Source organism: Chinchilla lanigera, unplaced genomic scaffold (genome assembly GCF_000276665.1).
Source record: "Chinchilla lanigera isolate Chin_1 unplaced genomic scaffold, ChiLan1.0 scaffold00078, whole genome shotgun sequence".
NCBI classification, from domain to species: domain Eukaryota; kingdom Metazoa; phylum Chordata; class Mammalia; order Rodentia; family Chinchillidae; genus Chinchilla; species Chinchilla lanigera.
Window position 1 is genome coordinate 5270806 of NW_004955479.1, and position 24917 is coordinate 5295722.

At 37.6% G+C, this 24917-nt stretch overlaps 2 long non-coding RNA genes across 2 annotated transcripts in view; both read right to left on the reverse strand.

Moving 5' to 3' along the window:
* Positions 1-3858: 3858 nt before the first annotated feature.
* LOC102016381 lies at positions 3859-11831 on the reverse strand. Its single transcript, XR_263735.1, has 3 exons — positions 11772-11831; positions 6560-6837; positions 3859-5244 (listed from the first exon to the last, which is right to left on the reverse strand). It is a non-coding gene; the product is annotated as an uncharacterized LOC102016381 (long non-coding RNA).
* LOC106146438 overlaps positions 11820-24917 on the reverse strand; it is a 14352-nt gene continuing 1254 nt past the window's right edge. The window contains exons 2-3 of the long non-coding RNA XR_001230873.1: positions 13641-13781; positions 11820-11870 (exon numbers count right to left, since the gene is read on the reverse strand). This is a non-coding gene — a long non-coding RNA (uncharacterized LOC106146438). The remainder of the gene's footprint in view (positions 11871-13640; positions 13782-24917) is intronic.

The following is a 24917-nucleotide window of genomic DNA, read 5'->3' on the forward strand; positions in this document are numbered from 1 at the left end:
GGGATTGGGTGCGGCCTACCTGGCTCTGTGTGCGCTTTTCGGCTGGGAGTCGCGGTGGTATGAGTCCGGCCCACACTCGGACCCAGGAGCGCTGCCGCTCCCGGAGAACTGGCTGCCTGGGCGCAAGGCGCGGGGGGCTGGAATGTAGCTGCTTTGAATTAAGATATACTATAATTGTACAATACACACCAGACTCTGAGATGGTATAAAAATAGTATAAAATATTAGCAAATTTTCTTATGAGTTAAACTTGAAATAATATTTTGAATATACAGAGTTAAATGAAACATATTACAATTAATTTCAGATATTTCTTTTACTTTTTTAAATGTGCTTGCTAGAAAATTAAAAATTATACTTGTAGCCTGGATTATACTTCTGCTGGACAGGGCTGAATGTCCAGTAGAGGGCTAAATTCTATTTGTTTTACTTTTTAATTCATACATGCAAAATGTTTCAGCTTGAGAAAATGATAAAGAAGAACAGGTTCTTTGTTTTTATTTTTCATTTTTTTCAGGTGCTTAAAGTACTGTTAGCACTTGCTTCATTTCATCATATACTTGATATGAATTAATTAAAAAGAAGATTTGTTTTCATAAAACTCTGAGCATCTTTTAGATTGCATCCTAGATAAGTGTGTTTTGATTATGAACAGAATGTTATTGTTATTAAAAGTATTCAGCTCAGAAAATGTGCTAATGAAAATCAGAATTATTTTAATTCTATCATGAGCTCATTTTCCCAATTGCCTCATTTTATATTTCTAAAAATGGAAATTTACGACAAGCAGCAGGGCAAATTTCTTCATTAATGTTTTTGTTTCCTTCTATAATTTTTGTTAATCTTGAATAACTAGGAGAAATAGCAGATGAATAGCTAAAATTCAAAATTATTACCTTTATTTTCACTACTATTTTGAAATACATTTCTAGAGAAGACTTCCAGGAATAGCATGAGGAACTCTACTTTCACGTAGAGGCATCAGTTGTTCTTTTCAGGCCACGTTTCTTCGTTGCCTGCCTTCCTCCCCTCTTTATTTCTGTTTATCTACTTGCACATTGCTTTTCCATAAGCCTTTTGATAGGAGCAGATACTGTCTTTCTTTAACATTCAACACATCAGTATTTTCTAAGAATAAAGATTTTATGTTATAACATCAGAAGTGATCAAATTCATGAACTTTAACACTGGTTAAATGCAATTATGTATTATCTAATACATATTTAAATTTTGCTGATTGTTCAGGGTCCAGTTTAGCAGCATGCCCAGTATTTAATTGCTTTTTTCCCCTGTTTCTTTTAATTAAGAACAATTTCTAGCCTTCTTCCTCTTTTTTCTTTCATGGCTGATATTTTAAAGAGTTCAGACCAATTTTATGTTGAGACAGCTCAGGCTGGCCTCGAATTCATTGTGAGCCTCCTGCCTCAGCCTCCAAATATTGGGATTACAAGCATGCACCACCATGCCCGGCTTGAGACCAATTGTTTTGCACAATGTTTTTTTTCCTAGTGATGAGATGATAGTTATGAGCATTTTGAGAAGAATATAAGAGCAATACTGTGATCTCAAGCATTATGTCAGTAGCACATAATTTCTTTTTGCCATTTTGGTGATGCCTATTTGGTTGAAGTGAAATTCATTATGTTTCTGCAATATAAAATTATAATTTTTCCTTCATAATTAATAAATGATCAATAGAGAGATCCTTCACTAAACACCCTGTTCCTTTTCAAGCTTTTACCCATAATTTTAGGTTATCTTGATGTTTCCTGAATTAATTATACTATTTCATATTTTTTAATCAAAAAAATATATTCCAAGAGATTCCATGCAGTAGATATGACAATACAAATGGATTCTGATAAGCAGATCTTATGGGAAATGAAAAAAAAGTGAAACAATTATACTTTCCTCCAAAGATTATTATTTTGGAAAAATAAAGCTACTTACATACAAATGTGTTATTCACAATAATATGCAACTGGTTTAGGTAAGGTTCCAGCTTCCATGTTTCAGTGAAATTGTGTTATGTTAAAATGAATTAATAAGTATTTTAAAAAAATAGGCAAGGACTTTCTGAACAGAATGCCAGTTGCACAGGAAATAGCTCTGAGAATCACAAGTGGGATCATATTAAATTAAAAAGCTTCTGCACAGTAAAGTAAACAAGAAACAGAGTGAAAAGACGACCTATAAAATGAAAAAAAAATTGCCAGCAATTCCTCAGAGGACTCATATGTAGAATATATAAAGAACTAAAAAAAGAAAATTAGACCTCCAAACAAAAGACCCAGTCAAAAAATGGGCAGGTGAAATACACAAACACTTTACAGAAAAAGTACAAATAGCCAGTAAATATGTGAAGGAGTGCTCACCATCAGTGACCTTTAGAGAAATGCAAATTAAAACAACATTGACATTCCATTTTACTCTAGAAAGAATAACCATCATCAAGAAATCAGATAATAACAATGCTGAAGAAGCTGGGGAAGGGGAGGAAATCTTGTACACTGTTGGTGAGAATGTAACTTAGTACATGAAAATTAGCATGGAGATAAAAACAAAAACTAGCAATTCCATGTGACCCAGGTATTCACCTTCCAGGTATCTTTCTAAAAAAATTAAAGACCTCATATTACAGAGATACATGCCTATCCATGTTTATGGTAGCACAAGAAATAATAGCTAAATCTTAGAAGCAGGCCAAATGTCCATCTACAGATGAATGAATAAAAAAATGTGGTATTTATATACCATGGAGTACTATTCTGCCATAAAGATAAACTTGAGACATTTGTAGGAAAATGGATGCACCCTGAGACTATAATTTTAAGTAAAATATATCAGACACACAAGCTTAAACAGCACACTGTTTTGTTTTGTTTTTTGTCTTTTCTTCCGGTATCAGGAATCGAACTCACAACCTTGTGCTTGCCAGACAGGTGCTTTGCCACTGAGCTAAATCCCCAGCCCCAGCCACTGTTTCTGTATGAAAACCCAGTGTAAAAATAAAGAACAAAATAAAAGATAGATAATAAGAAACAGAGAGACAGATCAGTCTCAAAGGGGAAGGTGTTCAAGAAGTGAAAGGAGAGGGAGGGGGAGAATGGATGAAAAAAAACATTGGGATGTGTTATGTGCACAGACCAGCCCCATACGTGGAATGTAAATGTTATGGACTGCAATTATGTCCAAAAAAAGGAAGAGGCTCAAGAGATGGGTAGAGTTAGGGAAGAGGAAGGAAAGGGGATGAAAAAGGAATTAAGAGGCCTTGTGTACCTGTACCAACTTCCCATAAGGAATGTAAATAGTGTGCACTGCACATATGTACTAATAAGCTAGTAAAAGTCTCAGTATTAATTTCTAATATAGAAAACATTAGTAGATACAGCTCACATAAACCAAAACTGTGAGGCATTCAAGAAGTTCGAGAGTATAAAAGAGTCCTGGACTGGGAGTATGGCTCGGTAGTAGAGCATCTGCCTGGCATGCAGGAGGTCTGAGCTTAATACCCAGCACTATAAACTTAAAAAAGGAGGATAGGTTCCTGAGAAGAAGAAAAAAAAAATGAGAACCATTGTTCAAGACCAAATAAAATGCTACAGTCTAGAAATTTATTGGGGCAGAGGCCATGAGAAAGAATTGGAACTCAGATTACTAGATTAAATCTATCATACAAAGCTTTAGACAGAAGCATCTTATTATAGGCCTGAGATTTTCCATATAACACCCTTGTATTTTAGAAATAAAAAGTGTAGTACTTGAAGGGGAAGGAACATGATGTCTTGAAATTTGCTTTAAAATAGCACAGTGGAGATAATCATGGAAGTGATGGTGATAAAAGTATAAATGAAATTACATTGTTAATTATTGAATTTGCATGGTTAGTTCTTGGATTCATTTTTAAATTCTCTATTTTGAGAACTTAACATTTTTGAACATTTGAACATTTTCAAAATAAGATTTCTAAAGGTTTCATCTCTAGATAAACTTTTTAATGTGATGAGCTTAAGAGAAAGTCCGTTTAATTGTCTGAGATGTCATAATTCTCTAAAATTTGCATTAATTATAGCTGCTTGGATTTAGGTAATATCTTTCTTCTAGAGAATTCAAACTCATTCACCTTGGCTGGTTTTTAAGGCATTAATATTCATTATTTCTTTGGCCTTTTGAAATACCTTACAAAAGTTTGCAAATTAAAAACAAAGACATTGTATACACTTCAAAAAACTTCATACAAGGACAGATACTTCTATTGCATTTTTCAGAATTAGCAATAGTATAATAAATGCTGCTTGGAGCCAATTGTGTAATTCTCATTAGCAATGTAGGCTCTGAAATCAGAGATTTAAGTTTAACTTCTGATTCTACTACTTTAAATACTTATAATAACATTATCAATAACAAATGCTAGCAAAGTCAATCATTTATTGATCATAATATATGACCAGCTAAGCCCTTAGACTAGTTTTTTCATCAAGATCTTACAATAAATGTTACTCTTGCCTAGCAAATAACCTGCCAAAAATGGTATCTGCAGAGGAGTTGATCAGGACTTTGAAGCCAGGGTAAGAGATTACCATCCTTGCTGTTATATTGCCCTTAGCTTTAGTTTCCTATTTTATAAAATAGGAATAAAAATAGGAACTATCTCATAAGCTTGAGAATTATGTCAAGTAATATAGACAAAACATTGGCATAGTGATTGGCACATAGGAAAATAAGTACCAACTACTGTTATTTTCAGTATCTATTTTTCATTATAGATTAGAATAACTTTCTTAGAATCATCACCTAGGAATATATAAAATCATGTGGATAGTCAAGCACAAAGTGCCCAAGTTTAATAACTCTCCTGAAAGGGTAGCCTTTGGTACATATGCACTTAAAATATGTCTAGTCAGAATTGCGATCCGGGTGTAAAACACATAGCAGAATTCAATGGTCAAGGCGAAGAAAATTATAATATCTAACTAATATTTTTGATTATATGTTGAAATAATACTATGGACATATTGAGTTAAAACATTACTAAAATTAATTCCACCTATCTTTTAAAATTAAGATTGCTATTAGAAAACATAAAATTAAATTGCAATCTCATTTTGAGTCCGCAGATGGTATGAGTCTAGAATTTGGGTTGTTTCGTAAATGGTGATTCCTTTATGAAGCTTTTCTTCCCTTTGCATCATAGGCTGAAATACTGCTGCTTTTGGTTTGAGTCATTTCCTGCATAGCTAATACCTGAAATACAAAAGAAAGAAGACATGTTGACCTACACAGCCCTTGTATTTAGGGCGGGCTGGCTTTCAGCAAGAAGATGGCATTGTTTAATTATCATCCTCACTGCTAAGTGAGGAAATTCCATGTGTATTATTCTATTCCAGTAGTATATTCTTATTGTTCAAATTATAGTTTCAGGAAAATAGCTGAGGAGATGTTAATGACTCTTGATTTTCAAAAATAAAAACATATCAATATTTTAATGGTTTTGTGACCTTCCTATTGCTATTATTATCAACATAATTACTCATATTAGATATTGATTAATATAGAACAGTTTTATCCCTTGATATTTTAGTGCAGTTTTTTTTCACTATGTTCCAAAGAAATACATCCTGTAAGAGTCTATAAGATTTTGATTTCCCTACACCCTGGTTTGTCTGGCATAATCCCAATTTAACTCTGTTGCCCTGACATATTTATTAACATCTCTCCCTTACACACTCAAAAGTGTCCAGTTTGGACAATAATTATATGATCTCCTTTTATAAGATTCTCCTTGATGAAATAATGCCTTGGTCAGGTAAGTTTGGGAAATGAATCACACTCTCTTCCCCTCTTAGAAATTTACAAATTCAAGCATCAAAAAAAGTTATCAATAGACTTGTTTGATATAGCTTAAATCCGTGATTCCCAAATCTATTTCACAGTGTAACTTCTTTTTTTTCCTGTAATACATAGTCACATCCCAAAGAACACACTTTAAAACAGTGTAACTGTACTTAGAATTTTTCAAGGCCAAGCTTTGGCAAACAGATTTTTACTTCAGGAAGAGAAGTTACAAATTTTTATCACTATGTCGGTAAATTTATAATCTTTGTATAATAAACCTCTGACTTTTTCCAAAGCGTAACAGTGACATGAAGAGATAACTGTTGACAATGTTTTTCTTCAGGTCATGGTCAAGAAATTTGAGTTTTAGCCCTAAAATTCAGATTCCATTCCGTTAGTTCTAACCAATACTCAGTATTTACCTCCTACGTTAAGCACTGGGCTAGAAGTGATAATGCAAAAGCAGCTAGACATGACCCTCACCTTCGAGTTACACTTGTGGTTTGCCTTCTCCAGGCTGGAGCATTTTTCCAGCTTTGATCGATGAGGGGTCCTTTGTAATTGCCTTTCTAGTTCTTGCCGTTTTAATGGTATTCTAGCAGTGTCAGTGCGTTCATCTAGTGGCTGAGTACCCATGACTAGAACACAGGTATAAACATAATGCAAGAAGCCTTTGGAAGCTTCAGCACAGCCACCAGGGGGCCCAGTTTCAGAATACTCTCACCTCCTGCGTCTTCCAGGTGGGAGTCTGGCTGGGTCCAAGGGAACAAATGAAATCACCGGTCCCAACTTTGGTCAGCACACTGGGAAGTGGTGGGTCAGTCATCCGCAGGCCGGAGACTGTCTAGGCCCAGCTCCAAGCCAGAGCACCTCAGCCCATGGGAAGGGTAGGCACATCGGTGCGGGTAAACAGAGGAAGGGTGTCCTGGCTGAGGAGGATTTGACCTTTGTGAGAGCTGCTCAGAAGATGCCGTGAGTCTAACAGGATTCCACTACCTGTACCTTACGATAAAGGAAAATGTGTTAAATAAATAAATAAAGTCTGGTGACAACGCCAAAGGTGAAAGTAGAAAAGGCCTGAAAGAAGCTTCTGACTGAGCAGGCCAATGGCCAGAGGCCTATGGTTCAAGGAGCATTCAAGCGTGGTGAAGAGCCCTCAAGCCCCCGAAGGAGGAAGCACATTAGGACTGTTAAGGAGGAAGGGACCAAAGGAAAAAAACTCTCGTCTCCTGTCTGCAGGTAGAGCCCTTGGTAACTGCAAAAGTCAAATATTGAATAAAACAAGCTTTCAGCTACTAAAGAAGCAAGACCAAAAGATGATGAATGAATGAATGAATGATTGAATGAGTAAAAGCAACCCAACAACAATAAAGCATGGAGAAGGGATTGCTTGATTCTCCCCAGGGGCATTGAAAAAGAGTTCCCTGAGCAACTTTCTGTGGATACAACCGCAAAGAACATTAAAGTCCTGCAGACACATAAAGGTTATAAGTATTTCAGGGCAGAGAATTATTCATGAAAATCAGCAATGTTGGAAAATTCATGTAATCCCATACTCTATGCTGCTGGGTATAGGCTAAAATGATGGGGCAAATAAAATTCAAAAAGATACGTGAGAATCAAATATAAGGGTTATTTAAATATTATTTGAGGAGATTGAAAAAATGACCTATGATTTTAACCCCTATGACTTTATGCTATGGGTAAGTACATTCAATACTGGACAGCCAGCCTTCTTAGAGTCTAAAGAGAAACTTTCATAGATGTGTTAAGGTTCTGCCAAAAAAATAAAGTGTGTTGAATCACCACTATGCACAAGAGCTTTTGGAATGCCCTTTCAATAAAATGATTGTCATAAACTATTTCAGCAACAATTTCCTCTAAGCCAAGTGTACTGATGCATGCCTGTAATCCTAGCATTTGGTTGTATCTTTTTTTTTTTTGTACCGGGAATTGAACTCAAGACCTTGCACCAGGCAGATGCTTGTGCCACTGAGCTATATCCCCAGCCCTGATCCCAGCACTTGGGAGGCTGAGGCAGGAGGATCACTGCAAGTTCAAGGCCAGACTGGGCTGCATAGTGAACTCAAGGCCAGCCTGAACTATACCATACTCTCTCTCTAAAAAAAAAAGCATTTCCTCCAGAAAGCACTGGCCACTGTGTGTGTGTATGTATGTATGTGCAATTCATGTAATAACAATAGTTTCCTATTAGTATAATTAATTTTCCTGGTATGTATCGTTTGGATTTTGCATTTTTAATACAAGCTATTTATGAAAACAAGATGTAAGGCAAATCAGTTTACAATGTAACTTACAGATTAACCAGAAAGGCAGCACAGACTTTTTGTTCACCACAAAATAGCAATATCATAATTAGTTTTTAAAACCCTTGGAATGCTGGAAACCTAGAACCTTACATTCTTTCACGAGTCGAGAAGCTGCTCAACTCAGCTAAAGAATGTGACACGAGTCCCACACTGACCTCACTTACTGGGGAGCCAAAGGAAAACAGAAGCTTAGCGGTTTCTCAGCTGCTGACAAGAGAGTCCTCGGCCGGAATTATTTTGGAATACTCTTACTCTTGCTAAACAAGGGAATGAGACAGGTCAGAAATAGGAAACCAGGAAGAAAACAGGCTTCTCAGCATTCAAAACTGACGACCAGGGAATTACTTTGTGGTTAAAAATCCAGTGTTTCAGCAACTTTGTTTAGGAATGTTTATACCAAAGGATATTCATTGCACAGATTTTGCTACCAATACATTTGCTCACCTTACCCTCGGCAGAGCTTTTCATTTACATAACAGCCATTGTTGAATTCCTACCATCTTGCTTAATGAAGCTCTGTATCATTTCTAATTTTTTAAAATTATTTTTTATTCTCTTTAATTGTTGATCAACCTTGCATTCTCACATCTGGTAATCTCTGCACAGCTTTGTAAACCATATGTGCTTTGATTTGCACTTTCTGGTTTTCATGACAGCTTTCAACACCCCTGAAGACAAGGCGCCTTCCCGGATGTGGGAAGCCTGGCAGTCCCAGGGTTGGATGGTGTGCTTGCTGCTCTTGTCACTGTACACATCTAAGAGTAAGTCAGGCTCTGAACCGTAATGCCCACACTAGCAAGCAGAAGCCTGTCAGTTGTGTCAGAGGTCCTTATATTGATTATAGCGAAGACACAAATAGTGTTTTTCTAACTTAAACCAGATGACAGTTTACTTTTATCTGTTTTAATACTCGTGTCATAAACAATTGTTAAAAAATTAAATGTTTATTTCTTTGATCCAATCAAAATACTGCCACTGGGATTAGATACCGTAATGCCTATTATGTGAAGTAGTGGAATGCATATGAATTGAGATTTAGAAGGCCTATGCTTGTTTTTAAAATTTATTTACTGTTTGATTAACGTGTCTAAGCCAGGTGAACTTCCTCAGTTTTAGTTCCACCACTTCATTTTATTTTTTATATATAGATACATTATTTGTAAAACATTTCTTTTTTCTCTATTTTTTATTTTAAAGGAAAGAAAAATAAACAATAAAACCAATGGTATAAAATTTCAAAACAAGATTGTAGGAGAGTAACAATGATTTGATAACAATGCAATGATAACATTGCATATTATCTTTAAAGTAGTTTCTCATACTACAAGATATAGGTATGAAAAACTGACCAAGCAATATAGGCATATACCTTTCCTTTCAATAAACTAATAGCAATTAGTAGTATAACTGTCTTAACTATCATATTTATTATTTATTATTTTTATTTTTTTTATTTATTTATTTTTCCTTTTCCCTTCCTTCTTTTCTCCTTTCCCCATTCCAGTTTCTCTTTCCTTTTGAGCATTTTCTTCCCATTTCATAATATCTATTGTATATTTTGGGTTTTATTTACTTTTTCAGTTTCTTACACTAGTGAGACAATATGATGTTTGCACATGTGAGACTGACTTATTTCACGTACAAGTATGGACTCAACTCAGTTCACCATTTTAAAATGGGGGTGATGATATCTACGCCACAGTGATTTGAGGATCAAAAGAGATACTGTGTATGTCAAAGCATTTCATTAGAACAGCAATGTGCTTTGTTGCTTTATTTCCCATCCCTTCTACCAGCGTCTTTCTACTTCTCCTTAACTTCTTGAAGTTCATTAAATTCAGGGCTGGATTAAGGCATGGGACACAGGGACAGTCTCAGCTGGATGCCAATCTATAAAAGTGCTACACAGTCTTGGACTGCTTTGAAAATATGTTGCCAGCAGTGCAGGCTTTGACTTGCTATCCTTGGCAAAATGTAAGATTTCAGTCCCATTCCTGCCCAGAAAGGCAAGCCTTGGGCTGCAATAAAAATACAAAACAAAACTCCTCTTGCTAGAGTCGCGTATCTTTTCTGAGCTTTCTTGCACAAAAGCAGTTACAAACAGCCAAAATTCCAAGGTCCAAAATGCAGGCCAGAATACTGTTTAACAGGGACAAGATTCATTTAAAAAAATTTATTTTTATTAGTACATTTTTGCAATACTTAATGATTACATTCATTGTGGAGAATTAGTATATGTACATGAAAACATTTTAAGGATTCATCTTTTAATTCAAATTTTTAATCTCTGAATGTGCTTCCAGATAAGTGGTCCTACTCGATTTTCTTCAGAATATTGACTATGCTTTACTGAGTAGAAGTCAATCTATAAAGGAGTTTGTTCCTATAAAAGCCTTTTTATTAATGTAATTTTTCATTTCCTGTAAGTAGATGTTCAGCAAGTAGTTTTGGTTTTTAAAGTTGTGCCAGATCGTTTGCTTGTCAATGACGGTCAGATTCTCTTGTACTCATTAAAACTTTTTCACATATTCTCACCTCCATACATGCTGTCCTTACTCTACTTCATTCATTTCTCAGCTTTTGAGTCAACAAAAAATCAACTCATCTATAGTGGTTTCCTTTCCCCTTATTTAAATATAGGGAAATATAATCTGACCTGATTCTAAGACATTAGGTTTTTTTTAAAAGGCAAAGCAAAGCAAATAGAATATTAAAAGTATGTGTCAGCTTTGAGACATGTTCCAAATGAGAAATACTAAAATGATAAAGAAGTTTTAAAGTCTTGAGAACATGGTGGTCACTTTTGCTTTTGAGAAACTCTAACACACAGTACCTTTCTGTTCTAGTGCTTACCACGCTCTGTATTTATGGGCCTATTTCTACTATGACCACAAAGGATATGAATTTGGGGTATGAGATGTAGGCAAAACAAAAGCTATATTATTTTATTTTGAAAAATGAGAATATATTTTACTTTGAACTATTATGGCAACATTCCTATTGCTAGAGAACCCTTGCTTAGATTGTGCAAATTTTCAGGGACGTTGTGTAGTTCATTTTATATCAGAATGGAAGGAAGAATTCTTGGCTTGGGTTTGTTCTGGTAAAGTCCATGTGGCCCATTTGAAGGTAGGCTGCTTTGCTGTTTTTATAGTATCCTTCCTTCATACTCAGCCCAAACCACACTCTTCAAGGCTCACAAAGCCAAATTAATAGAGACTGAGTGACCAGACACTTAATGTCCTTCTTTTCAGAGGTCCTGTGATCAAATGTCTTTCTGAGTGGAAATAAAACTTAAATCCTTGTCCACCTAGAGGCATCACCACTAGGACCAAGACACCAACCTTTCCACGTCTAATCACCTCGATCCACTCTGCTTCTGAGATGAGGAAGTATTGTCTTCCTCAATGGGCCTGAATCTTAAACAGTTTAATTTTCTTTCCAAAGAAGATTGTGTTTATCAAGTGGTGAAGGGTGAATGGCTATATAAGAAAGAGTAAGTTTTACCTTTTCAGATGCAAGACAGGGAAAGCAAGCGAGCACATTTATCAAGGGTGAGGCAACCAGAGAAAACTAGAACAGTGCTGAACAAAAACCAGGACCTACCAGTAATTTGGTTGTATGTCTGCTTTCTCCCAGCAGACACTGGTTTCTTGAAGAAGAAGCATATTTCTTCCTGGATGAACTCCCAGCACTCAGTGGTACCTGTCATTTACCAGCAAATATTGGCTTAATGTCTGAATGTATTGTGAGTTATTATTATTGTGTCCTATAGGACCTGATTGTAGGAACTTTTCAGTGGATTAAAATATGAAACTATTTGAACTGAACTCCAGAACATATTTGTTCTTCAGCATAACATTTTGATGAATTTCCCCCCAGATGTACAGGAAATATCAGTTGTTAAACACACTAAATTGGAATTTTAAATTTGCAAGATCTAAAATAGATCTCAGTTTTGCTTTTTCATTTGAAAGTTGTTCTATCTTTTCACGTCACTGGCTATTCACATGTTGTGAAGTCAGTAAAGAGTTCTGAATTTAGATGTAAAGGACATACTGTTCATTGAGGCACAGAAATATCTTTGAAAGTGAAATATTTGATGTGTACACAGATCCATGCACTTTGCTTTTGTTACTTATTTAACAGTTAGTTTAAATCACTGATAAATATCAAGAACATTTCATGTGAGAACCAGGAAGTTCCTTGGTTACTGTAAATCACCAGTGTATAGTTCAAGACCTGTGCTATTATACTACCTCGGTTCACAAAATTTCCTCATTTAAAATTGTTTAGGTAGCTAAAACTCCATGCTGTTACTTTCTGACCTTTAGTGTCTAATCAATATTCACCCCAGATCACTACCATGCAAAAAAGCTCATAGTCCCTCTGCTGGGAATTACTATCGCACGTATTACAGCACCGATAAAAACAGAAGAGCAGAGACTCTGCAGGCTGAAATGACCCACTAGGGTTTATTTGTTCAGCACATGTTCATGAAGAGATCTGCAGTGAGAAGCTGTGATGGGCTCCAGTAAAAATGATGATTTGTCAGTGAATGCTATCTTCAAGTTACCCAAGTGCTGTCCTCGAGGTAGAAGCCACTCAGGTTCACATAAAGTTGTCATTCAGGACAGGAAGTGATACATCGGGTAAGGGGATCTGACGCAAAAGAGGTAGTGACCATGTTCAGCTAAAGGCACTGGGCATTTCAGTGCAGGCATCATTAATCTGTGCCTTCAAGCTACAGCCTTTTTGCACAGGGTGCCTGGGAGGGAAGGCACTGAGAGGCAGGGATGCCTGGAGCAGAGGCACAAGCTCGGACTGCGACAGGCAAGCCAGCCACCCCTGCCAACAGGGAATGGTCTTGGTTGGCACACTTCCCCAAGGTGTGTGGAATATGCATATTTCCTTGAAGTAGTAGAAATCATTCTTATGAAACATGTTCTTTATTATTTGCTAATGATAGGAAGTACTCAACAATTGACCGATAGAAAATATGTGGAGAATAAAATAGTACATTCGGTATATTCTGAAGTCCTTTTTGAATGCTTTCCACATTTTTTGAGCTGATCTAAGTTCTTACTTCAAGGCAAGTGTTGTATTAAGATTTTGCAGAGAAACAGAACCACGCGTATACATTTATACACATATGGACATATTGCACATGTATATAGATATAGGTACGCGCATATGTAAGTATACACATCTTATTGGTTGGAGAGAGAAAGTGAGAGCCAGAGTCAGAAAGAAAGGAAGACTTAAAAGCACTGGACCACATGATTTTGGGTGCTGGTAGGGCCAGTGGTAAGGTGAAAATTCCCACAGGAGTTTATATCACAGTCTTGAGTCTAAGTCAGTTTGGAGGCATAATTCCTTCTTTTTTTCCATCGAGGTGGGGGAGTCTTACTCTGTTGTCTAGACTTGTAATCCTCCTGTCCAGCTTTCTGAGTAGCTGAGACTACAGGCACTCACCACTGCTTCCAGCTCAGGGTTCCTTCTTTTGGTGGGGATTTCAGTCTCTTTAGGTTTTCAACTGATTGGATGTAGCATTCATACCATAATGAAGTGACATCTGCTTTACTCAGCGTCTCTTGATTTAAATGTTAATCTTCTCTGCAAAATAGTATCACAGCAATATCTATACTCAGGTTTGATTAAACGACTGCATATGATAATCTAGTCAAACTGACACATAAAATCAGCCATCATAGCTGTCATAAATCACGAGGACATGAAAATAATGAAAAGGAGGGGCAGTAAAAATCTTTCATTTATTTATGTAGCTCACTGTATTCTATAAGCATTTTTTGTATACATATGTTAAATAAAGGAGCCTATTACTATCAGAAGCTTTGAAATGGCAAATCTGAGGGATAGAGAAATTAAGAATTTTGAAATTTACAGAGCTAAATGTTGCGCAGTATGTTTTCTGAGACATTATCTAAAAATCTTCCTGTTCCACCCTCCATTAGTTGCAACCTAAATTTCTACAGAATTTATTATCTGCTGCCCTCTTGAAACTCAGCACAAGGTGCATTTATGTTTCACCTATCCAACTAAATTTAAAACAACTCTATTTTGTCCTACATCTAATTACATATTAGTAAGCTTTTCTTAAAGAATGAAACCTTTTATACATCCTGTTTAAGCTGGGCAATGATTGCTTATACAGCTTGTGTTGACAGAATTTATGAATTCATTTTCAAGGCATGTTGGTGAGCTGTGCTGCAGTGATTCTTGTGAAATTGGAAAGTTTGAAAAGCCTAACTTCTTCAGACTTCAAAAGGCTTATGACTTATACATCATGTTCAAGTTGTTTGATTTTAAATTTTGACTACTTTGTCTGCAAGAAGAGAATGATACTAGAACTTCAGCAAAGTGTTATGTGAGTAGAAAATGTGTCATTGTCTGCATAAAGGTGTAGATAACACCTTAGCATTCCAGATGCAAGAGATATCATGCTTCTTAATTTTAAAAATGGATCTATCAAAGCACAACGTACTAGGTGCAACAGTAAATCCAATGTGAATTATCAACTGGGGTGATCCTCCTTGTAGTTTACAAAATCCCTGGGTCTTACATAATTCTAGAAAAATGGGAGAAAAAGGCTTCTTGGTCCATAGGAGCAGCCATTTTCCTTTGGCTCCATTTGGATGATAGATACAGAACTGCTTTGTACAAAACCACAAATGTAGATGGTAGGTCAGTCTTCCTAATGATCAGTAGTAGTTGACGACTATTGTTTGCCATCTGCTGCAGATGGCCTCCTTGGGGATGCTGACATCGTATGCCCTTAAAATGCTCCTCTGTGCTGCTTCGTCCCAGGTTTCTTACAGTAGGTGCTGATGACCTGACATTTAATAGCTCTCGCCTACACTGAAATATACATTCCCATACAAGGGCTTGTTATTCCAGAATGTTAAGTTCAAGTACTTGAACACATTCAAAATCTCCCCATATATTCACCAGAGAAATCAAATCAAGGGTTGAGCCTCAATTTTCATCCCCTTTGGAGTATTACTTAGTTTAATTCTTTAATTGGCTGATGGCTTTGCAATGAGCCCTATTAACTTTCCCTCTGAGGGTTCCTGACCTCAAGGGCATAGAACTTTGGCGTTACTCCTTCACTGATGAAAATACAATAGAATAAAAACTCAAGCTGCTGATATTTTTCAGTAAATCATATCATTGCATAAGCCAATCACAAGGCATATAGCAATTGCTCAATTTATGTGCTCTAGTTTACTCTTATTTAGAAGTAGTGCCTTACACTATTATAGTAAAAGTTTACTTGTTTATTTGTTGTGCTCCATTGAGCGCTCCATATCTTGAAAAACTTTAAGGTATGGGGGAAAGATCTAGGTTTTGGACTCAGACAGCTCTTGTTATTCTTGGCACTTCATCTTATTATCTCTGTACACTTAGGTAAATTACTAAGTTTTTTCTCTATAAAATTAATTGTGAAGGTTAACTGTATATATTCCATATTGCTTTACCTGCTAGGAAATACAAATATTCCACAAATGTGATACTATCTTAAGTTTCAAAACTTCAATCCCAAAGATGCTGGACTAGTAACAGTTCAGTCCTTTGGTAGAAGCCTGTACTGGAGGTCCCAAGGGTGGGATTTGTGCATGGTCCTTGTGTTCTCTTGTCTTCCTCATCTCTTGCTTGTCTCCCTCTCAGTCTCATAGGAAAACTTACTGAGAGTCTCATGATCAGATATAGAGCCATTTACCACAGAACTGTTGGGTCCCTAGAAATAGATCTGTCACTCCTATGCCACCTTTTTTCTTCCACTGCACACCGATGTGTAGGGAGAAGGGAGTAATATCAGGCACAGTCAAGTGCAGTCTTGTGCTGCCATGATCCACTGCTCCACCTGGGTGTCAGCCAAGCTTCCAGCTCAGGCTTGCTCTTCCAGATCTGTATTCCAGGCTCTGAGGTCACTTTCTCAAGCCTCACCGCCTGCAGGGAATCCCTGTCCCATGGACTGCTTTGTTTATGCCTGATCACAACAGATGGACCAGTTTAGAGATCTCTTCTACACTTATCCTATGACCATGCAAGCAATGTATATCTCTGGGCATATATTTTTGTGTTTCAGAACTTCTACGATGGTAAATAAGTTCCTGGAAAATTCTATAGCGGGAAGTTGTGCTACTCAGATGATATAAAAGAGCTCATGCCATGCTTCAAATTTGATCAGGTCTAAAATATTCTTTAATGCAACTAGGGCCTGCTACCCAGTAAGCTTTCAGTAAATATAGTTCTTTTTAATCCTTTTTTTTTTTTTTTCTTAAGAACATTTGATATTTGCTAGCTGGTTGACTTTAAACATATTTTGTCTTTTAACAAGCTATTTTTATGGTAATACAATTTGAGGGCCAAAGTTGTCTGGATGATGAACTTGGGAGCTCACTAGCAATGTAGCCTGTACAGCTATAATCATGACTAGGTTAATCAGCATTATTACTCATGGGATATTTAATAGGTACTCAGGAAAGGGATGGCAACACACCATAGTGGGATTCACAGCTCGGATGCCAAAACAAGATTCCAAACAGAGCATAGTAAGCCGGTTTCTTCAGAACTATGTGATGGACCCATAGAAAAGTTCGCTTCATTGAAAGTGTAAAGCAAAGACAATAAATAATGTTCTTCTTCAGGATTTATGAGAAAGCAGAAAACCAACCAGTTGCAAACTATATTGCAAGAAATCAAGGCATCTAAAAACTTACTCTTAGGTGAACTTTGGCTTTTCCCCATGCAAAGATAAAGACTATTTATAAATCCCCATAGGCACTAAAACCAGAAGCAACAGTTCGAGCACGGAACAGTGGAGGTCAGGTGGCATGGGAGAACTGGAAGTCATTAGTAGAGCTGGAACCACACAGGAGGTGCACCCAGACCTGGTCAGTGCTGAAACTGTTCCTTTTACCTCTCTGATTTAAGGGTTCTCACAAAGTAAGAGGATCTAGGAATTGATATTTTAAATAAAGCAAGCATTTATATGCTATTTATAGTAAAAGCCTTCCAGATAGTAAATTACTTTAATCTTTTTTTTGGATCTTGGACACTGTGAAATCATATGAGATGTTGTTGGCTCCATTTATACACAAAGAAACTGAAGCAAAACCTTTCCAACAACACAGAGCGAGTGCTGATGGAACCAGGATTAAAAGTCAGGTGGTTTGGTGCCATAGTTTGGTTCATGAATGTCTCCCAAAGGCCTGCGTACTAAAAACTTGTAGTACCATTGGCAGATGGTGAGGCCTACTGGAAGGATGTCAGGTCACTGAGGAAGTATATTTCAAGGGGATCCTGTGACCCTGGCTATTCCCTGTCACTCCAGTTAGTCCCCAGAATCCCTGAGGTGACTAGGCCTTCTTTACCATATGCTCCAGGTATGAGGTATTAGGCTACCAAAGAAAAAGGCCAAGTGGCTATGGACTGAAGCCTTGCAACTGTGAGGCAAAATAAACTTTTCCTCCAAGTTGATTTATCTCAGGTCTATGTCAAAGTAATGGTAAGTTGACTAACACATCTGAGTAAATATATAGTTACAATGTAACCTAGTAATTCCATTCATAAATGTAGATCCTGCCTAAATCCTGCCAATATTCATAATAGCTCCAAAGTAAAAATAACCCAAATGTCCATTGACATATAGATAAACAAAATGGAATATTACTTAGCCACGAAAAGAAATGAAGCTCCGATATGTACCCCAACATTGACCCTTGGAAACATGTCAAATGAAAGTCACTAGTCACAAAAGATCATCCCTTCCATTCATATAAAATGTCCAAAATTGGAAAAATCTATTGACATAGATGAATGGCTGCTTAGGATGGGAGGTATGGCACATGGTGGGGGTGGCAGCTATGATCATAAGAAGATCTCAAAGAAATAAAAATCAAATAAAATCAGGTAGTTGATCAAAATCTAAGCCCTCAACCTTTAGGCTATGCCATCTTTCCTGAGTTCAGAAGCGCACTGACTAGAACTTCCCTGCTGTATGTACTCGGACACGATGAAGCACGTATGACTCTGGTACTCACATCGGGTCAAAAGAAGCCTGGCTTCCTGAGACTCAGTGACGGATGAATGGGTAGCAAAGGAGGCTTCAGGATTTGCTGCTTTGGTTATCCTTACACCCTTCCCTTGGGAAAAGTATTTCTATTCTCTCTTTGCCATTGAACATCACTGAAAAAACTGGGAGAAAGCATCAGAGAAAGAAAGATTCCAGAATAGCTCTGAGACGTTGCCGTTCCGTGTTCGTTAGCCTTTCAAAAATGGTCAAGTAAAACTCCAAACTTAATTTTTCTAGGGGGCAGTGTTAAAGTTCTGAGAAAAATATCAGCTTGGGTACTTGGAAAGCCAAAAACTTGTTTTCCGTGCCTTTGTCAGAAATTATCATCCTTAATGCCTGATTTTGGCCAACAAGTAGGTGTGAAGGGCCCCCTGCTGGCCACTGCCTAATATGTCTGTAGTAAGTTGGGGGCTGAGCTAAGGACTTTGGCGGAGTGTTTGTAACCTTCCTAAGACGATGGAGGCCTGGGGCTCTCTGCCGAGAACAGCCTCCGTTTGAAGTCTCACCCTGCATTAATTTTCCTGGGCTTCATCTGAGAAGCTGTCAATCAGAAATCGTACTTTTAAAAGTCAAAGCACTTTTTTATTTATCTTGTTTTCTGAGAAGAGGATTTCATCTTTCAAGTTTCACTCCCAAAGCTCTCTCAACACTTTTATTTTGGCATGGAATTTAATCTAGGATGATAACACTAATTTTAACAAATGCCTACGATTAGAGGCAAATCTCTTGATTTTCCTTTCATTTTTTACCAGCAGATGGTGCTACTTTCTTGTATTTCTTAAAGACAGTGGCTTCACATTGAAGATACTTTTTACAGAAAGTTTTAAGTACTCTGCATTAATGTTCAAAGTTGCAAGATACTGTACTGTTATTCAAAACTCCGTGAAACAACATACATTTCATAATTAGAAATCTTTCAATTGTAGTTGGAGAGCTAGTTACACAGTCAGATGTTTAACTTTTAAGTTAGTTCTGTGGATTTAAACCTTTAATCAGAACAGGTGATGAGAGTCAGGCTGTGGGTACGTACGAACACTGTGAAATCACCAGAGCCTCCTCCCTTATGTTGCCCAGTGCTTAAGTTTAGCGGATGCAAGGGCAGCTGTGTCTTTTGTCCTAAAAACACCGTTGCATTAAAACAACGTTACTTATAACCGGCTTACATCCGTCAGGTAGTCTTTAATAGAGATTTATAAAGATCTTGCAATGTCCTTCACAAACCACTGTGCGGAAATCCAGCTCTCTGAAAGAACAGTAATATTTACCTGCAACCTAAAAACAACCCGTGGACAAGGAAAGCCAAAATTAGAAGGGGGAAGGTGGCTGGATGCGTGACTCATGTTCAAGGGGCCATGACAGAAGCAGACCAAACATTCCTTTACTTCCCTATGTTCCTGGCCCCCTTGCAATTAGGTGAGTCCAGAGGACAAGTTCTGACCCATGAAATATTAGTGCACATCAGGGTATCATTTCCAGGCTGAGATAATGCGAAGCTCATGAGGATTTCTTCAATTCTCTTTCCCCAACCAAGTACCTGTGAACACTGGATGCTTAGGATGGTGCAGCTTAGAAAAGGTGGCAGCTCCCCTGACCTGGGTTTCTTTTTTTTTTTTTTTATTTTAAAGAGTAAAAGAAGGATAACATAATAATAGGAAGGGCTTACCAAATTACAGACAAAGTGGTAGGAAATTATCAATGGTTATTGTTTTACATATTGTTATCTATAAGATAGTTTCTCAGGAAAACAAATAGACAAATGATAGTAAGTTACAGACAAAAGAGGTAGGAGATTATCAATAGTTGTTGTACTATACTTAGGTATCTTCAAAGTGGCTTCTAAAGAATACAAATAGAACTATACATGAGTGACCTACTGAATAATCATTCATTAATTCTCAATGGTTGTTGTAGGAAACACATAATAATAAACATGGATCCATTTATGAAATAGGATAGGAACAATACAACATTAGAGAGTTATGGATAGATTAGTAGGAAAATATCAATGACTGCTGTAATACATGGTGGTATCTTCAAAGTGGTTTCTCAGGAAGACAGAAATACACAAGAAGGATCTAACAAGTAGTTACAGCCTAAGGGTTGTCAAAAATCAAGTGAGCCATCTGGGGCGAAAGCCATTTTTTGTAGCGTTTTCTCTCCAGCCTCCCATCTCATTGGGACCCCACAACCAGTTAGTGTCCTCTCCCCAACTGTCAGCACAGGCAGCAGGAATCCTGCTGCAGACTTCTCCGGAGCTCCACCACAGCCTGTACTGTCAGGGGAAGAATGGCTTCCAGTGAGTCTCTGCAGGTATTGTGCAAGGTCCTCCTGGTTTACAGCTTCCGAGAAGCTCTCGTGACCCCAGTCCACTGGACCTCTGACTCTGTGGGCTTAGTCTGCATTCTCATGTTCTCTGAGTCCTTGTTCAGCAGCTGCTCCTCCGCTGGCTCTGGACCTTTCTGGTTCTCAATGGCAGGAGCAAGAGTGGCCCGTTGCATGGCATGTATTCCCAGGGATTGTTCAAAGTTTGAATGATTCTCACACATCCGTGGGTGGGCAACTGCAGTCGGTGCATGGTGGGCCAATTGTGTCACTGTTTCTCTGTGTCATGATAGATCTCAACTGAGCTGCGGCGGCCGGCCTAAGGGCCGGCGTGCAACAGCGCTCGCCGCTGCATGGCTCCCCATGCGCTGTGGGCCCTCCCTCTGGGGACCTACGAGGCAGGAAGCTAGCCAGCTGGAAGACCGGCGCTCCCTGCCCGTGGCTCCCTGTGCACCGGAAGCCCTCCTTCTGGGGGCCTACGAGGCCGGGAGTGAGCCGCTGGTCCGAAGACCAGTGCTCTGACCTGGGTTTCTGAAACACTGTGTAGAATAGAAAGTTCTATCAACTCATTTGCGGGGTGTAAGGCAAACAAAAAGCACACTTCTCTTGTGCTAACCTACTGAGATGTAGGGTTGATGGATAAAGCCAGCTTTCTCTCTATACAGTTGTGCTGCTCTCTCACTTCTAAAACACACAGCACTTGCGTCTGTTTCAGATTGTTTGCCTTTGGAGCTTTTCATAATGTGTAGATTTTAAGTCACTCTGTATCTACCTGTATCATGTTTTTTTCTTTTTTTGGTTTTTCTCCGGTACCGGGAACCGAACTCACGACCTTGCGCTTGCCAGGCAGGCGCTTTTGCCGCTGAGCTAAATCCCCAGCCCCTCATGTTTTTTTCTTAATCCTTGTATTTTCCTCTCACAGTTTGAGCCAACTCACCTCACCAAAGTTTCTCAGTCATAATTTTGCATGTGTACTGTGTGTCTGGAATTCTCTTCTGCTAGACATTTGCAAGACTAGTGCTGCTACAGTCTTTGGATCTCAACTCAGATATCACCATGGAAAGGCTTTCCTGACTACCTCAATTACTCCTTATCAAATGCTTATCTCCATTACAATATTTATCACAATATGCAACTATTTTGATTTCTAAAAATTCTGCTTTCTTGGTTGTTTACAGTTCTTAGTGGACTCACCACTTTGTGGGAGCAGAAGTCTTGTCTATTCACTCTTGTGTTTATATAACCTAGAATCCACAAAGTACCTAGAAAGTGTCAACAAATATTTGCTGAAAGAAATAAGAGGGAGAGAAGAAATGAAAGAAGAAATGAAGCGAGGATGTAGGAATTGAATAAAATCTCTCAAGTCTAAATCTTTAATATTCCTCAGATGGAGGACTAACATCGAGGATATGCTAAGAATTAAAAAAAATTTGATCTCCCAAAATGAGTAGATACTTCTCTAAAGAAGTACAAGTGGCCAATAAATACATGAAAAAATGTTCAACATCACAGGTCATTAGAGAAATGGGAATTAAAACAACACTGAGATTCCACCTTACTTTAGAAAGAATGCCTATTGTTAAGAAATCAAATAACAACAAGCTCTGGTAAGGCTGCAGACAAAAGGAACCCTTCTACATTGTTTTGGGGAATGTAAACATTATGGAAACCAATACGGAAATTCCTCAGAAAAACTAAATCTAGAAATTCCACTTGACCTAGCTAGTCCCCTTCTAGGTATTTTCCCACAAGTGTTCAAGTCGTATTGCAGTGATACAGGAATGTTTATAGCAGCAGAATTTAAGATAAAGTGGTATTTACACACGATGGGGTACTATTCCACCATAAAGAAGGATATACTTGAGGCATTCATAGCTAAATGGAAGTAACATGAGACTACAATATTAAGTAAAATAAATCAGACAGACAAGTTTAAATATCACATGCTTCATCTTATCTGAGAAACCCAAATTTGCTATCTAACATATTTTCCTCAGAGCTTTATGTAAAGGTATTATTATTTATTTGTGCACTTCCCTTTAATTTTCTTGTTAAATGGCATTACAGAAAAATTATTTTCACAACTCCTTTTTAACTAATATTTTCAATTCTCTGTTCTTTTGTCAGTAGGCTCCTTTTCAAAAGAGATCTTTTAAAAATACAGTAGTTTGAAAGACAATTATAAATTCTTCTGCTTACATTTTTGTAGTAGTTTTACATTTATTCAGTTTGGCTTTATATTTTATATTCTTCCTGTTCTTTTTATCAGCCCTAATTTGCTACGAAGCAATATTTTGCATTTTAAACAAGACCTTTCTTTGCAATACCAAATGAATTTTCTGAATATATTTTTTGTACATGAATTCATTATAGAATAAAAATAGATTCATGTGTTTCCCAATATCCATGGTACATGTCTGAGTAAACAACAGCATCTCAACAGTATTAATTTTCCCTGCAGCATGTCAGCCTGCACTCATGTCACCTTTCTCTCTAGTGCCACAGAAAAGGCCAGTTAGTCCTTGGTCTTCATATCTGGTCTCCCACACCAGGGTCTGTCACCAGGTAAAGCAGTAGCCAGGCTTGTTTCTCTTTTGTCTGTAGGGGTTGAGGGCCTGTATCACTGAACACTATGAACCCAATGCTGAGGAACAAATTCTCTAGGATGCCATCATTCTGGAGCATGGTGCTCCAGGACTCTCTTCTCAAAGCAAAGTCATTCACCTTTATAATACTGAGACTGAAAAAGCTAGAGTCCTGCTTGTTCTTGTGATGTCCTCAGGCCATCTTTTCTATTATCTTCTTCTGAAATACTTGGATTCTTCTTGATAGTCTTTTCAGGGGCCAATTTATCCTGTGCTCTGTCTTTGCAATCCACAGCTTTACTGGAGCTTCCTTTGAAGCCAAACTCACAATGTTTTGAATCATTCTGATGTACTCTTTGCTCTTGACTCTCAACATAAATCTGACTAAAAGCCTCCAACAGTAGCCAATCTACTGCCTTAATATTAGTCTGCCTTAAAATTTGTACTGCAGGATTAATTAGTCCACCACCTTTAATCTCAGTCTCAGGCAAAGTATCTGGACACAAGCAAAATGCAGATACAAAGTCAGCACCCAAAAATCAGTAGCATTCCTATACATAAACAACAAACAGACTGAGAGAGAAATTAAGAAAACCATACCTTTCACAATAGCATCCAAGAAATTGAAATATTTAGGAATCAACCTAACAAAAGAAGTAAAAGATCTATTCAGTGGAAACTACAGTACTCTGAAAAAAGAGATCCAAGAGGATTTCAATAAATGGAAAAATATTTCTTGCTCATGGATAGGAAGAAACAACATTGTGAAAATAGCCATACTACTAAAATTGCTGTACAGATTCAATGCAATTCCCATTAAACTTCCATTAGCATACCTGACAGATCTAGAGAAAACATTCCTTAAATTCATCTGGAACCAGAAGAGACCCAGAAGAGCAAAAGCAGTCCTGAACACCAAAGACAAGTCAGGTGGAATCACAATCCATCACCTGAAATTATACTACAAAGCTACTGTAATTAAAATCAACATGGTACTGGCAAAAAACAGACCAGAGGATCAGTGGAACAGACTGGAAGACACAGCCACAACCACAAACACTCTCAGCCACCTAATCTTTGACAAGGGACCCAAACATACTCATTGGAAGAATGATAGCCTCTTTAATACATGGTGCTGGAAAAACTGGCATGCCACCTGCCAAAGACTGAAAATAGACCCAAGTCTGTCACCATGCAACAAACTCAAGTCAAAATGGATCACAGATCTCAATGTTAAAACAGAAACACTAAATGTATTGGAAGAGAAAGTAGGTAAAAATCTTGAAAACATAGGGGTAGGCAGAGAGTTCATGAACAAAAACCAAACCTCACGTGAAATACTTCAAAGAATCAACTGGGATCTCATCCTACTGAAAAGCTTCTGCACATCTGAAGAAAGCAGCAGCGGAGTAAAAAGAAAATCCACAAATTGGGAAAAAATTTTAACTGACTGTCCCTCAGACAAAGGGCTTCTATCTAGAACATACAAAGAATTAAAAATCATCACACCGCCCAAATTCAAAGACCCAATCCAAAAATGGACAGCTGAGATGAATACACACTTCTCAGGTAAAGAAATACAAATGGCAGCTAAATACATGAGAAAATGTTTAACATCATTAGTCATTCGAGAAATGCAATTTAAAACAACATTGAGATTTCATCTCACCCCAGTAAGAATGGGTATCATTAAGAAATCAACCAATAACCAATGCTGGCAAGGCTGTGGAGAAATAGGAACTCTTC